Source organism: Vanessa atalanta, chromosome 3 (genome assembly GCF_905147765.1).
Source record: "Vanessa atalanta chromosome 3, ilVanAtal1.2, whole genome shotgun sequence".
In the NCBI taxonomy this organism is placed as follows: Eukaryota; Metazoa; Arthropoda; class Insecta; order Lepidoptera; family Nymphalidae; genus Vanessa; species Vanessa atalanta.
In genome coordinates, this window is record NC_061873.1 from 9662048 (window position 1) to 9678367 (window position 16320).

General features: G+C 33.5%; 1 protein-coding gene across 1 annotated transcript in view; it reads right to left on the reverse strand.

Annotated features, from left to right (window-relative positions):
• Nucleotides 1-15852, reverse strand: part of LOC125076740 (fibronectin type-III domain-containing protein 3a) — a 45862-nt gene extending 30010 nt beyond the window's left edge. The window contains exon 1 of the mRNA XM_047688506.1: nt 15485-15852. The gene's annotated coding sequence lies outside the window, so the exon portion shown is untranslated. The remainder of the gene's footprint in view (nt 1-15484) is intronic.
• Between the last annotated feature and the right edge of the window lie 468 nt (nt 15853-16320).

Genomic DNA, 16320 nt, shown 5'->3' on the forward strand with positions numbered 1-16320 from the left:
ATAATATATATAACTGAAATTTTAAAGTGGGCGTCGACCGATCTTTTATAATATATAGCCATTGTATCCACAGGAACACACGTAGCCAGGACACAAGAAAGGCCGCTGTTCCAGGAACAATGAAAACTTTTTTTAAAAACCGTCTACATTACCATACAACGTGATGGCTCCAATACGCGCCACTTATCTGCATACGTACCTGCAAATTAGAAACAATACATGAATCACAAGATAAACTCGAATATTCCTCTTTGAAAACATTACCTTATCAACGGATAAAGTGTTATGTATATTATATATCGTAGATAAGGTTCATTTATGTTTACGTTAAGAGAAGGCTATTAAAATTTAAGGAGCATGCTGTTTTTGAATGGACTTGAGAAATATTGCTCAAGAACGCAAAAAAACTATGCTTATATTTATATTTTTGTAACCATCACATTTGAAGTACAAATTAAGAATTGTTAATAGTTCTTAATTTACGTCATAACAGTTCGCGTTAGAATAACAGATGTTGTTGCACGTAATTATATATTCGGCTACATTTCTGGTTAACGACGTGGTGAAAGTCGACGTGATTTATCTCAGTTCCCAGTGTAATCGTGACGTAACTACAATCATTTCGAATGACTAACGATGAACCAAGCTTTGAGTCTCTGACATGAAGTAATTCACGAAGTACGAACTGGCTGTTCTTTAATAAAGGCGACGCCATTGTATTGTTTGCATTCATGTAACAGTCATTCTCAGAATTGTTATGCCTACACAGATTAAGAGCAGCTATCAAACAGACTGTCATCAAATGAATTGCCACTGTTTTACATCTATAACCGAGTACATTGGAACTATTTCTTTAATTTATCTCTTTGTTACTATGGGACGATTCTCGACATCAGTTTTTAACTAGCAGTATCTATATACATTTTTCTTTCTTGATGCCAACACAAAGAAAAATGAACTTTAACCGGATACGTATATAGATTTGGGGGTGCTTTCAATGTTTTGGTGCGAATTGAAATTTGGTACTCGAAAACAATCGCGCGAAACACATTATAGTAAAATTTAAGGTACACATTCGTTCATTAAAAACACGTAAGTTTTTTCATTATTTTAGTATGTTGCACACAATATAATATAAAATATATGAAAGCTTTTTGACTAAAACTATGCCCTACAATTAAATCAATCGTAGGCTTATATTGTAAACAGAGTTCAATTAAACGTTCACATTACAATCAGTTCGCGAATGCAACACAATTGTCATCTAAACATTACCTATTGTCATATATTGAATGTATGAGTAATGGTTCAAATTTAATAGGTTTAGATTTCGTGTCATTATTTCCCTCTTTTAAATAAAAATGATGTATAAAATAAAAAGTTTAAGCTTTGTTACCTTTTAAATTGCTAAGATTTAATAAAAATAATGAGTGTTCAATCAAAGCAAAGAAGATGGAATAAATCTTTCAATTAGAAAACAATATTTCTGAGCAACTGACCCCAGTCTCATCTGGAGGGCGCGTTACTTTAGGAACTGTCATCGAAACGGAAAGTAATTTGGATTTTAAAGATTTGAAACCTCTTCCGCTTCTATACTTCTATATAGAAATGTTGTATTTGTATTGGAAATTATTTTATTCAAACCAAATTTGCGTGATTATTCAAGACTCATATGATGAAATTTATGTTACCATGAGAAACCGGCCTTGAAATTGTTGTTATCTGATCAACTAATATTTGTGCAGTTCAGCATAAAAAGTACACCTTTTCTAGGAATGTTTCATAGAGGTATCGATGAAGGTGAAGAAATAAGAGTACCATCATTAAGGAGGATTGACGAGTTTCAAGATCTCCTGACACATGTGTCAGAAAGAAACGAAATAAAGATTGTTTACTCACGATATTATTTCTATCGTGAATACAAAGCAGACGTCAAAAAATAAGTAATTATATTAAATATACATGTCATCGTTACAGATTTTTCAATTAAACAAACAGAATTAAGTCATTTAATGAAACAAAATAGCAAACAATGAGTTGACTATTAACATTATTTAATCTTTTTTTTAATTCACATCTCATATCCATAGGATGTTTGCTTTTGTAAGCTTAAGTAAGACGTTACATTTACGATTATTCTAAAATACATATCATTCTGTTTTTCTATATTTATTGTTAATAATAAAATAACAGTAGCTATGTCATTATCGCCGACATACAATGTTTACAATAAAATAATTGTTTTGTTGTACTTGAAATGTATCATACTAGAAGTGTAACTATAAAAACTTAGTTTTTTGTTGTTATTTGGAAAGGTGAGACATAGTGTTCTAGAAAATTTATTGCACCCGCGTTAATGGCATCGCCTTATTCCTAATTTTGACTTATTCCAAATTTTATAATTTTTTTTTTAGCATTAGCAGCCTGTAAATTTTCCCACTGCTGGGCTAAAGGCCTCCTCTCCCTTTGAGGAGAAGGTTTGGAGCATATTCCACCACGCTGCTCCAGTGCGGGTTGGCGGAATACACATGTGGCAGAATTTCGTTGAAATTAGACACATGCAGATTTCCTCACGATGTTTTCCTCCACCGCCGAGCACGAGATGAATTATAAACACAAATTAAGCACATGAAAATTCAGTGGTGCCTGCCTGGGTTTGAACTCGAAATCATCGGTTAAGATGCACGCGTTTTAATCACTGGGCCACCTCGGCTCATTTGTATTTTATAATATTTACTCCAAATCAACATGAATGTACCGCTAGCTTTGTTTAAAATGTCTGTCCTAATCGGCCAACTATTTGGTGAAACTATTCTATAAATATGTATTATCTAATAGTTATGTGAACTTCGAAAACTTTCATATTTTTTGTTTTTCATATATATCAAACGCAGGATTGTTTCAATAAAATTTGGTATTTTTGGATTAGTACAGGTATTCTAGGATATATATTTAATTGTTCAATTAAAAAAAAAAACATAGATGAACGGAAAATTCCTGTCAGACTTATTCATTACAGCAACTGACCGGTAGAATGTGGCGATTATCATAAATATACTTCTTTACATTATTATTAATAGTATAATATCTGCCTGCACCAAGCATTCATAAATATTTATATAAATTACTTTTGTTACGGTCATATTTATTAACATTATCAATGAACACACGGCAAACAAAACAAGAACTGTTAAAGGGTAATTGCATTGTGTTTGATCTTAATACAATTAACTCGTAAGCTTATCTTTTGATTAAAAGCCAAAAAAAATTAAAAATTATATCTACTGATCGCTTAGATATGAAGGACGATTGCATCACTGGCTCTTGTACATATTTGAGGTGAGAGAGCGGGACATAAATGACATTAGGGGGTGGGTGTCTGGGAGATAGATTAGTTATAGGTTGTTAGCGTCAGTGGGCGCCGCCATTGCTACATGCAGCTCTCCTCCGGGCCAGATCCAAATCCAGGAAGATATAAATCCAGGATCAACTTTTTAGCACATATAAAAAGAATTATATTCATTTTCAGTAAAGGTGTTTCAAATCATAAATTTCCTGTCCAAAAACATCATCAATCGTTCAATATATATAAACAGTACACTTACACGTAATATATGCATAGTAATAGGCGAATTTATCGTTAAATAATCAAAACTATGTTCGATCAGATTGGTACCTCATGGAACAGTGCCAACTTCAGATATTTGACGATCACCGGTTGTGATAAGGGAAGTGGGTAGTGCAATCAAGCCTCGGACGGCTTATCATGAGCTGATAACGACCGGTTTGACTCTCGTGTGTGCCGCCATTTATATTCCACCCAAAACAGTTGCAAATTTATTACTTGAAATTCCTTCGCGATTATTATTCGACAACGCCCTGGGGTTTACATTTTTTTAACATGAGTAATGAAATCAATTTTGATTCAGCGTCTGTCACATTAGACGTGTATTTTCTTTATAAAAAAAATTCACATCCCTCTGTGATTTCATTAAATAAAGGAAAAAAAAATAAAGTGTTACCTTTACTAAAAAAAACTTTAATGGATTAACATCAACGCCAGATGACGATACGATGTATCGATATATAATCGAACAGGTGAGCTAGATATTAGGTAAACGTAATCCATTGCTTGAGTACGTGGGTGTACCAACTAGAACAGGTGTAACGACCTGCTAGTAGGTGATCCACTTCTGAGTACTGAGCTGGTGTAACATCGGAAGCACATTTCGGTAACATGAATTAATAATTTCAAACTTTAATAACATATATAATTATAATGTAATTAATTATAAAGCATCCTTTAATATTTATATTAATATTTGAAGAAATTATTCGTATACATAATATACATATAGATATAGATTTGTACGAAAAATATCATTCATCATGTCAAATTTTGTTCACAGCAGACAATCTCAACTGCATGTCTATAAATCGTAAATTTAAAGTGCTTTTCGATGCACGAGAATAAGCACTGGCATCAGTTGGAGTTTGGAAGATTCTAAACGTCGGTATGAGAATTACTAGAAAAACCCACATCCACTGTTTCAACGCATTTATAAGTGATATAATACTTATGAACCTAATTGTCCATAAATTGTATACACATACCTTATGCTACGAGGATAAAAAAACTCGCAATGGGTATACCTATTTTTATGTACTCAGGGTTTAAAGGTTTATCATTATCATTTTATTGACTCCCAACTGTTTATAGGTTTTGCTGAAACCTCCTGGACTGAAAACTGACAGATGTTTAAATAAAAAGTGTTTAAGTTAGATATAGTCTACACCATTTGACTTGGTAAATGAAGTGTTGTTGGAGAAAGTGTCGTGTGGTGAGGGCATAGACGCGATGACGGCGGAGAGATCGCAAACATGTATTTAGTCATTTATGAGATGGCAGTTATTAGCGTAACTGCGATGTGGTTACGACAAATGACAGTCAATAAATATTAGTTTGCAAAATGCAGCAATACAAGAATATTGTCTGATGCTTCAATTGGAATCATTATCGTTATATACCGCGTTCGTACATAGTACATACCTACGCTTTCGTAAATTATGAAATGTTTATGTTTATTGCACATGCCAACTTATTTGGGCAGTTAAAACGGTCATATCGTGTAATTGTGCAAGATTTATTGAATCTTACTGCGTGTAAGCAGATTGAAACGAAGGCCAGTCAGTATCTATGCACCGCGCCGCAATAAAAATGATTAATAGAACACGCATCTCATAGTTTCACTGTAGCAAATATGTATTGACAATATAACACAACAACAATACGTGGCATATCATCTGTACCTCAATTATACTACACATAAGTACGTGCCTCAGACATCTTAACTAGTTACCAACTCGACAAGGAAAATCCACATCCTGTTCATAGCCACGACTGCATAACTGCTTCAAAGAAACCGAATCATTGTAAATAAGTCACTTTTATGCTCAAACAATCGTTTCATTAACAATTGAGCAGTTATCAAGCTTATCAAAAAGTACCCGTTGCTAGGGTTCTGTGCAGACCTATCCGATGGTTGGTTATATAAGTAATACTTCGGGTAGTTATATAGCTATTTATATTTTACGTTACGATCTACTTCCGTGGATTTCCTGAGAATACGGAATTTTCAATAATGTAGATTACATTTTTATTACTTAACTAACGGTGTCATTACTAGCATAAAATATTTATATCTCTATTATTTTGTAACTATTTCTGTTACAATACATAACATAACATACATAAACAGCCTGTAAATTTCTCACTGCTGGGCTAAGGCCTCCTCTCCCTTTTAGGAGAAGGTATGGAGCATATTCCGATATATTGTAACAGAGCACAGAGAATATGCTCTGTTACAATATTTAAGTACAAATATTTAAATTGCGATATCATTAATGCTATGCTAGGCTATTGTATCTATCAATAATTTTGTCAAATTAAAATGCATTTTATATATAATAAATAATTTTAACTTGATTAAAGGTTTTTTAACATGTAATTTCTATAGTAGATCGAAGTAATGCGTTTTATATCTGCGTCGCGTCGGTAATGCGAGGTGCGCTTGCGCGGTCAATGTTCGCTTGCCGCCCGCTGGGCCCCACGCATCCACTAGCGCGAAAATAATGCAGCCACCTTAGTCGTTACGCTTGTTTTGGCAGTATTTTTTATTTAAACAATATATGTCTCCGTTTTAAAGCCCAACTATGCGTTATATCTTTATTTTACAAACACTATCTCGAAAAGTTCCAAAGTCATGACCAAAGACTATATATGGTCAATAACGTCGAGAAAATATTGTTTTGATAATTGTGTTGAGTTTAAATAAACAAAGCAAAGTTGTATAAAACTGAAAGTAAAGTAACAGGTTCAGAATTATATTTTATAAGCTAGTAAATATTCATGAGATCTTTATTTATAAAAAACAACTTTCGTCTATTCATAGCTTGAAATCTTAGGTTAATCCCAAGGCAAAACGTTTAAAGACTGGTGTAATGTATTAGTTGTAAATGTTTTTAAATAAATTTATTTCTGTACAGCAAACATTATTTATTGTATTCGAAATGATAACGCTATTGTGAGAGAACTTTAATAAAATTTGGTAATGTACTATGACAAATATCTCCCTCATTAAAATTGTTTTTAATTTGACATTTTGATATTGTTATATTTTAGGTATATGTGTACTCTATATGCGCGTTTGATAATATTATTTTTATCACATTTATTCAATTTGTTAATTATTAGATAAATTAAATTATCGCAAGTGAAATGCAATAATACTTTCGTTATTTTTATCGCCAGAGCTGTAATTGAAGCCGTGAATCATTGACGAGCCCAGGCGTGGTGGTTTTCTTTCATTAAAAAATTGCTAATTCTAAATTTAATTTACGAAAATTACGTGTAATCTTGGCTGAAACAAGTTGCGATGGCGCGGCGGTAGATCGGCGAGGGGCGAGCGGGGTCTGCGTTCAACGAACGTCCGCGAGCCGGCACGGGCCCAAGGTCGCCACTCGCCGCACATCTCTCTCGCTCCTCGCTCTCTGGTTAGCGTACGCTACCACCACCGCTACCGCTGCACGCTACGCCTACCGGTCATTTGATATACCGACTATCTCGTATGCTTTGTAGTCGTCTCTAATATATTATCTACATTGTTATCAAAAAATAATGATGTAATCGCGTAGGTACATGACAAAAACAATAACAAAACATTTCAAGGTCAACAGAGATAGCAATACATTAACTTTTGAAATATCAATTGTGAAAATGAACTAAGTTATATAGAACGATTGTTGCTAAAAGCGCTGAATGTCACAGAGTTAGAATTTTGTGCCGGATGTTTATATAATATGCAACTCATGCATAGTGTCGAAACTCTAAAAGTGAACGCTGTATGATGCAATCTTTTATTAGTTAAATACCATCAAAGGAATAAGGTAAATAGTATACGTGTAGCGAAGTATATTCAATTGAAATTATTGTTGGTTTCGTGTGAACATACTGTATTAACGACATGCTAATGTGAACTTTTATTTACAAGATGCAGCATAGTAGGCTTATACAAATAAAAAATATAAGAATGACAGTAAAAAAATAACAAAAAAAATATTCATTTGTAGTGTAAATGAAATATTTTCTGAAAGTGACAAGTTATTTTTTTTTTAAATTAATTGAGTCTTTCAAAATATGTCAGACAGAATGAAAAGTACTGCTAAGAAGTGCATATTCATGAAGAAACTAAGACATAAGAGGTGAGTTCACGTCACCCCTTGTCGTGATTTTTCCTTCGTCTAACCTAACGACACGACAGTGGAGAAATTCCTCAAGTATTCGGTTCAACGGCCGCGCCGCGAGTAACAGAATGCACTTGTGTGAGAGCCGTACACGCACACACGCACGTCCGTGCTTCTGCAAACACGACGAACCCGTTACACTCTTAGGGTCTACTTTGCTTACCACCACCGAACATGAATACTTTTATTAACCGCCAATTAATAAACATCACATTCGTAAATTGATTAAACAGCGCAAACTGATTGTTTGCTTTGCATACAATGAATGTACCGCTATCATTTATACCATCCATATTTCATATGATCCATATAAGTTAACCGATAATCTTGTCATGTGTGTTTTTATCAGTTTATGTATATATTTACGAGCAACCTACTTAAAAGTCGAGCGTCGCGTCGGCGCTGCCTGTAGGTACGCAATATAAAGAAAATTACACCGTGCTGCAGACGGTGAGAGGGGACCAACCGCGGAATGCGATTATAACATTAAATTTCATCATCGAAAAAGATGAGCGTATCTTTATTGAATTAAAAGAAATGCATGCAATAGCATTAGCGAAATTAAAATTTACGTATGTTTGTGAGTAAAAGATTAAAAAAAAATTATTTCATTATTTATATGTGCATATCAATTAAAACAAAGGTCTATTTCAACACGATAGTTATGGATCGAAATTACTACCAAAACACAATTATTTGTACGAAAAGTAATTAAAGTGTAATTTTTAGATTTATTAAAAATTAATTTATATTTTTTTTTATTTGTCATTATTGACTTGGAACACAAAACTTCAACGATATCACATAATGATATCAAGTTACGTTCTAATTAAATAAAAATTGTATATATATATCGGAGCGTGGTTACTTTAGTTGTTAATTTGGATAATTAATGAATCGAGTAGTTGGCAATAATGTTTGATGGCTGATTTACTTATAAGAGCGGGTCACCCCGAATGGAGTTGTAAGCGTCATGGCAACGCGAGTCGTTATGTTTTGACAAGCTTCTCGAATGCGATGGTTGCTTGCAAACCCATTTGCTCTTAATCGAGATGAATTATTGTAATCCTTTGATATTATTGTGGTGTACGATTATTGAATCAATTAATATAGTAATCAGACGATATTAAATACGTTTTATTTTGTGAATATCTCCATTGCACGCCCACATAGTCTTCCAAATGTCGGATCAATCCCGAACACAACTGTTCGGCATCTTGTTTCTCCGACATCAGAAGTGGGATCAGAACACATATCAGACCACGAAGGCGCACTCAGCAGGTTAACAACGCCAAAGCTCAAGCAAGCAAGAAATACAATGGACGTCTCGAAGAAAACATCCCCGCTGACGTGTTTTTCCTGCGGCGAGCGAAGCCACATATCGACGCGTTGTGCGAAGAAGGAAAACAAAACAAGCGAGTCGGTTGTGGAACGTCGAGTGGATATCTGCACCATGAAGCCCCAGCTCTAGGTCTATTTTCTATTGATAACGGTGGGCAGTTTTCATTTTGTTTTAATTTCGGTGTTAACAAATTACTTGGTAAGAGAAAGCATAGCATAGTGACCCTACTAGAGATTGACTTGGTGACAAAATTGGCCTTGGTGGCAAATGATGGCCTTGGTGGCAAATGATGGCCTTGGTGGCAAGAGATTGACTTAGTGGCGTAAATAGACCTTGGTGGTCTTGCTGGTCGCTTACCTTGTAAAGTTATGCTGCTAGAGAATATTATGCTATTGAGATAGCATGGACGGCTATAATATTCATCGTGTGGTGGTCAGAATGGCCAAGCGTGTTATGATGTGTACATTTGTTGTTTCATTGTTTACAGACGAGGAGGTTTACAGCAACGAGACACACGAGGACGTGTGATAGTTCAGGATGGCCGTATCGGAGCGTGGTTACTTTAGTTGTTAATTTGGATAATTAATGAATCGAGTAGTTGGCAATAATGTTTGATGGCTGATTTACTTATAAGAGCGGGTCACCCCGAATGGAGTTGTAAGCGTCATGGCAACGCGAGTCGTTATGTTTTGACAAGCTTCTCGAATGCGATGGTTGCTTGCAAACCCATTTGCTCTTAATCGAGATGAATTATTGTAATCCTTTGATATTATTGTGGTGTACGATTATTGAATCAATTAATATAGTAATCAGACGATATTAAATACGTTTTATTTTGTGAATATCTCCATTGCACGCCCACATAGTCTTCCAAATGTCGGATCAATCCCGAACACAACTGTTCGGCATCCTGTTTCTCCGACATATATATATTAATGCTGCAAGGACTACGTCCACTTTGTATAATTCGACAACATGTGGATTTAATACAAAATATATAGGTTTTGTTTTATGATTTAATTTTGATACTTATTTTAGTATATATACTAGAAACACGCCCGTCTTTGCACGGGTGCAATGGTGATACTAAATATACTACAGAATTTCTTACAACGTTCGCAATTTTTTAGTCATTAGACAATACAAACCGTAATGTTTATGTTATGCATTTTAAATCTGTAATATCTTCAAAATCATTTCAATTACGTGCTATAAAGGGTCATATTGGTTATAATGCAAAATGTATTAAAGGCACTTAATTCGATAAGGATTAATGCTGTATTGTTTAAAATCAAATCAAAGTTAAAATCAAGTAAAGGATAAAAAAATGTTATTGTGGGTTATCCCTACGAGATACATATACAATCTCAGAGTTTTTTGAAGACCTTTAAAAGGTGTACATTATTTTGATCTATCTCGTAGGGTTCGGCCAGCATTTGCAATGTAAGCGCAAAAAATGTGTTTATTTACGACATCACTTAAGAAACCTATACATATAAAGCTTCCTATTGATCAATCTATCTATTAAAAAAACCGCATCACATCTACTGTGTAATTTTAAAAATCTAAGTAAACACAGGGACAGGCAGCGGTAAGCGACTTTGTTTTATATTATGTAATGATTTTAAATATTCAAATAATGATATAAGGATATATAATGATTTTATGTTAGCAGCATTTATGTAGTACGGCGAACTGAAAATCAGCTGAAAACATTTTCTCCGGTAGTTTTTTAAAATCTATTTACTAAGTTGCTTTAATGTTTCTATTTTGTAGATGTTACTATTCTCATGATTGGTGAAGAAATATCTCTACTATTATTTTCATACATATGTATATATATTTCAAACTCTCACGCCCGCATACAAAATAATTATATACTCTTTATGTAAATATTATTAAAGTTATGCAAGTTATATTTGAATGCCACCACTTTTATGATAACATTCTAAACTTAATAAATGTCGTATGTTTTTAGCTGAGCACCGGCCAGATCCTGTTATACTTGACTATTAATAGTAAATAATAATTGAAAAACATGTATATAAATCTATGTTTACACTACATAGTTCGAGTTTGGTACTCGAAACCAAAGCCAATACCTTAGAACCAAAAGCTGTTCAAAATTTATTTTGTATCATAATATACATATATATGTATGAAATTCTTAATTATATTTTCCCAATCAATTACTTAGTTATATTTAGTTTGCTATGTGTAAAACTAACAATATGAAAGATATTATAGATATAATATGTCATATGTTCAATCATTAGGATAAAGTTTCGAAACGGACATGCCGAATTGGGGTGGTAAAGTGGATCTTGTTAGCAAATCATCCGTTTTTGACACATCGAAAGATAAATTTTTAAATTACGCTATTTTTTGGAATATGTCAATCAATGTTTAACCACGTCTTTAATGTAGTTTCCATCATCAAACGTATCATGGGGTATTTATTATTTATAGGCTTATTTCTGAGTGGAAATGGATATTAAATAAATGAATCTAGACCTATCCGAGTTAGAACTGGATTTTTGAATACCCTAGCAGCCATAGGGGAGCGTTGGAGCAGGTATTACAAGAGAGCGTATATTAAATACACATAGTAAATTTCTAGAACACAATGTTCATTCCGCGCGCTCTAATCTTTTGTATTATAATATTTATAATGTGACCGAAAACCAATTACACGTGTTAATATTTATAACATATACATATTTTTTGATACTTACAAGATTAAAAATAAATAATTAGTTGACTTCTTTTTTATTTATAAACAAGAATACGACTATCAAATCGAATATGTCAAGGTAAGCTACTTACAAAGGTTTCAACGCAGGCTATTATTCTAGCACCAATAGGAAACATACAACGCTTAGTGTATTATAGTAAGGGACAGAAAAAATAAATCAAATAATAATATATACAGATATAACAATATATATCTCGTCAGGTGTTTATTTTTTATTTTATTGAAAATCTTAAACGAATGCTATTTCGTATCGAAAAATATTTCTAAAAAAAATAGGTTAACTTTTAATCAGGGTTCGCGGATAAATATCATGATATATATCACGATATATATCAATTGATTTTTTCCTATCTTCTGAACAACACTCATAGATCTATGCTTAAGGCCTGACTCTGAATGATTACTTTTTATGATTAGTCGATTACAAATTAATATTAAAATAAAATTAGGTGATTTATCTCACAAACAAATGAAAATATAATAATAAAATGTACTTGTTTCTTAAGTGTTCATTACAAATTTATTTCTCAAATAGATAGACACTAATTCCTTTGTTACTTTTTTTTTAATAAAAAAATGTGGTATTTTACAAATTCCTTTCACATTTTTAAGTGTTTACAGAATGAAAATTGCTTCGCTTTCTTAGCCTGGATACATATCGGATTTTTTCGAACCCTGCTTTAAATCATTTAGTGTATGTAACATGTTTAGTATTTTCAAATATATGCCTTATTAAAAATTAAAAGCTAAATTTATTAGCAATTTTTGTTGTTTAATACAACGCCGTATATTGTAACTACAGTAAATCCTGCGCAATTTGTCTGAACACGATTGAAGTTATGAATACTCATTAGACGCTACGAATCTTAGTACCTACATCGGTATTATATTACACACTTTTTACACAATTCGCTTTTCCTTATCCCATTAAAAAAAAAACACTTGATATTTAAGTACCGTTTACCACACATTAATAAATAAATATAATATTAGGATAATATGAAGTTTATACGTATTTTAATAGTAATACAGTAAAGAAGAACCAGTTTAACTAAGTACTAGATTTTGCGATTATTAATAGTTGTGGCTACTAGTAGTTGCGCTTGTCTAATCTAAGGCTATGTCGAATTAAAAAAAATAAACAGAAGCTTGAATATATACATATATAAACTTATTTTTTGTTATAAGAACAAAACCTTTGTAAATTCATCATTGAGCTTTTGCTTTCCTTATTTTTGTATCAACTTAATTTTGACCCTTTATTTAATACAAATCAATGTAACGATAGAATCATTCATCATTTAAAGTTATAGCTATCGGTTACGATTGGTATGTTTTTTGTATATGACTATATTTGAAACAATCATTTTAAAAATTTTTATAAGTTAAATTTAATAAGGCGCGATAAAAGTTAAATTTCAAGGTTGATGTTTATTATCGTATTCAAAGCAAAGAGCAGTTTCTCTGTCACGTGTTAGATACAGAGTTACACTGCACGGGTGGTTTCAGCTAAGCGGTCTAATTCTTGCCTAATATAAAATATTAAGATGTAACAATAACAACAATAGTTCCGAGAATTAACAAAAGAGCTCATTTGAGCTATCTGAAACGAGATTAAAGGTCGTCGAGATTGTGTAAATTTGACCCGACACCCGGACTCTACGCGATAAAATATTTAAACAACTACACAGTAACAAGCTACAAATAATGTAGCTCTCATTACAATTGTTTGTTTTTTAATTGTAATCTTTAACTTTAATTTTAAAAATGTTAAGCTTATCGTTAGTTTTTTTTAAATAAAGTCGTTTTAACCATAAACAAAATAGTAAATGTTATTGTTTTATTTATTTAACTTATACGATTTTTTGGACAAAGTATAATATAATTATGGTTTTTGATTTGAAGTTTTTCGTGATAACACAATAATTATTATCTGTGATCTAAAACCGAATAGATTGAGCATTTTTTCAAATTAATTCAAATTTAAAAATCTGCTTTCAACACTATACAAGTATTACAGTATTTATATCAATGTGTCCAATCAAAAGAACTGAATTATATATATTTAAATGAGCAAAATAATTAGGTGTAGAGTAAGCAACTCGGAAGCGGCGGATTTGAATTCGGTTTCTAAATTATCAATCAATCATATCAATAATCTAAGTATTGCTTACTACCAACTTAATCGAAATTCCATTACTATCCAGTATCTATTCTATCCACTAAGTAAAAATATATTACTATTTTAATTTAAAAATCATTAATAATTTAAATAACAGTCATTTTAATTATTTGTACAATTAATTTAGAACAATTTCTTTCACCTATTTCATTTCACAGGATTATCAAAGCGTGTCAAATGGAATAGGCTAAAAATATTAATTATTAAAAAAAGTAACTTATTTATACATCAAATTACAAAAAAAAGTCTGTTACAATAGGTAATAGTGTACAATAGGGCACAAAGCGGAAGACGCAAGAGTTTCGAAATATAGCACGCATTATCTATCAAACACAATTCTCGTGCTTTGTAACAAGATACTAGCATGAAATAACAAACTACCGCTACCTACGAGAAAAATTAATAAAAGATAAAGATGTTTCATAAATATTGCTAAATCAGACCAATTGTTTGCTTTTTCTAAACAAGACTTCTAACTTCCACAACAAGTAATTATTTTTAAAGGTCGAGTACACATTCATGTAGAATAGAACTCCGAAGCTTTTTGTTATATTTTAAAATAAGTACCAAATGTTTGCATTGTAACATACAGTTACAAATCAAAATTGGAAATAAAAGTACAACAGAATATCTGTATTGCATTTTATTTGTTAGTAGTTAGATGTTGAAGTATGGAAATAAGCAGAAATAAAATTTTAATTCAATAGGGGTTAATAAAAAAATTTTAAGTCCATAAATTTGAATTTTAGCTAAATTTATTATAACGTAGGTGGCATGAGACAGGAGACTCGTGCCGCCATGTCGATCAACGCCCACAATGATCTATCAGATATAAACATTCTCCAGCGGAGAATACATTCCAATTGGAACACAATGTTGCAAATATGCAATGATCCGGACAGAAGCGGCGGCGAACTTAAAGTCACACTGACATTGCGTATATTCCGGCATCCCATATGGAATGCGGTCGCTTGACCGGCAGCGCACCTCCCCGCGCCGACGCCCGCTCTCCTCCAGGCTCCATGTTTTCTTACCATTCGTTTCCGTTTACCATATGGAATATTGGCAAAGGACTAATTCTTACAAGATTCCAAATTGTCAAAATAGGTCTTAAATAAAACATATAACTTTAGTTTTAGGATACTCATGTCGTTTTTCTATGACGTCATAACTATTAATATTAGAGTGGATTTGTAATTACGCACACCTGTAGACGATAATTGTAAATAAAAATTGAAATAATTGGGTCGATATAATAGTAAATTTGTGAAAACTAGGTATCAATGTCCATTTCTAGAACATGACGTTCCAGAGCGCGACGAGACGGCCGCCACGTCGAAACGACACGATGGTCCAGTCCATTTAAACGGTCAACATTCGCCAAAACAAGAATTTCACTCACCTTCAACAAAAAGCTGTCGATGGGTATTATAAATATCCACTGACTCGGACGCACAGATAATCCGGTTATCGTCCGTACGGCACAAATATACACCACACCAAAACGACAACATAAATAAAGGCGGGAGGAACCACCGGTTAGGTCGCGGTACGGGTAACGCCGGCGAACTCTTCGTAATGATTGAATTGCAACTGGGAAAATGCACGGGGCGGGGTTGTCGAATGTAATAAATGGTCGGGTTCCAGAGGTCGGTCACTGGCGGTGGGAGTGCGAGAGCGGAGCCACGATTTACAAACACCCTGAGCGAAGCCACGGAGAATACTGAGTGGCGAGCGACGGACACGCTCCCTCGTCCCTCCGATACGCGCGGGACGAGGGGGGGCCGCGACGACGTGGCGACCTCCGCGCCGCCGCACGCCGCCCGGGCAGCCGCTCCGCACCGGAGCTGCCGCCGCGCTTCGCTCTCGCTCATCTTTGTCAGCTATGCTGCTTAGCAACGCGACGCCGCCGTTGAAACCGCCGTCGTCAACGCCGAGCACACCCATATCGACAGACTCAATTTTTTACGATACAGCATTGATGTGATGTTCTACACATTGAAAAATGCTACAAAGAGGTCCTATGAAAAACCTATTATCATCAGAAAGATTTTAAATAGTTAATACATTAAATAATATATCTATCAAATAAAGAATATCAAGTGACATTTGGAACTATTTTTTACTTTAATTTTGAATGTGCTATGTCGTATGTATCATTTCTTCAACAATTGAATTGGCAGATGGCCCTCATGGTACTTTCAACAGGGTCGGATTAACCGCGCGTCGCAGCCCATG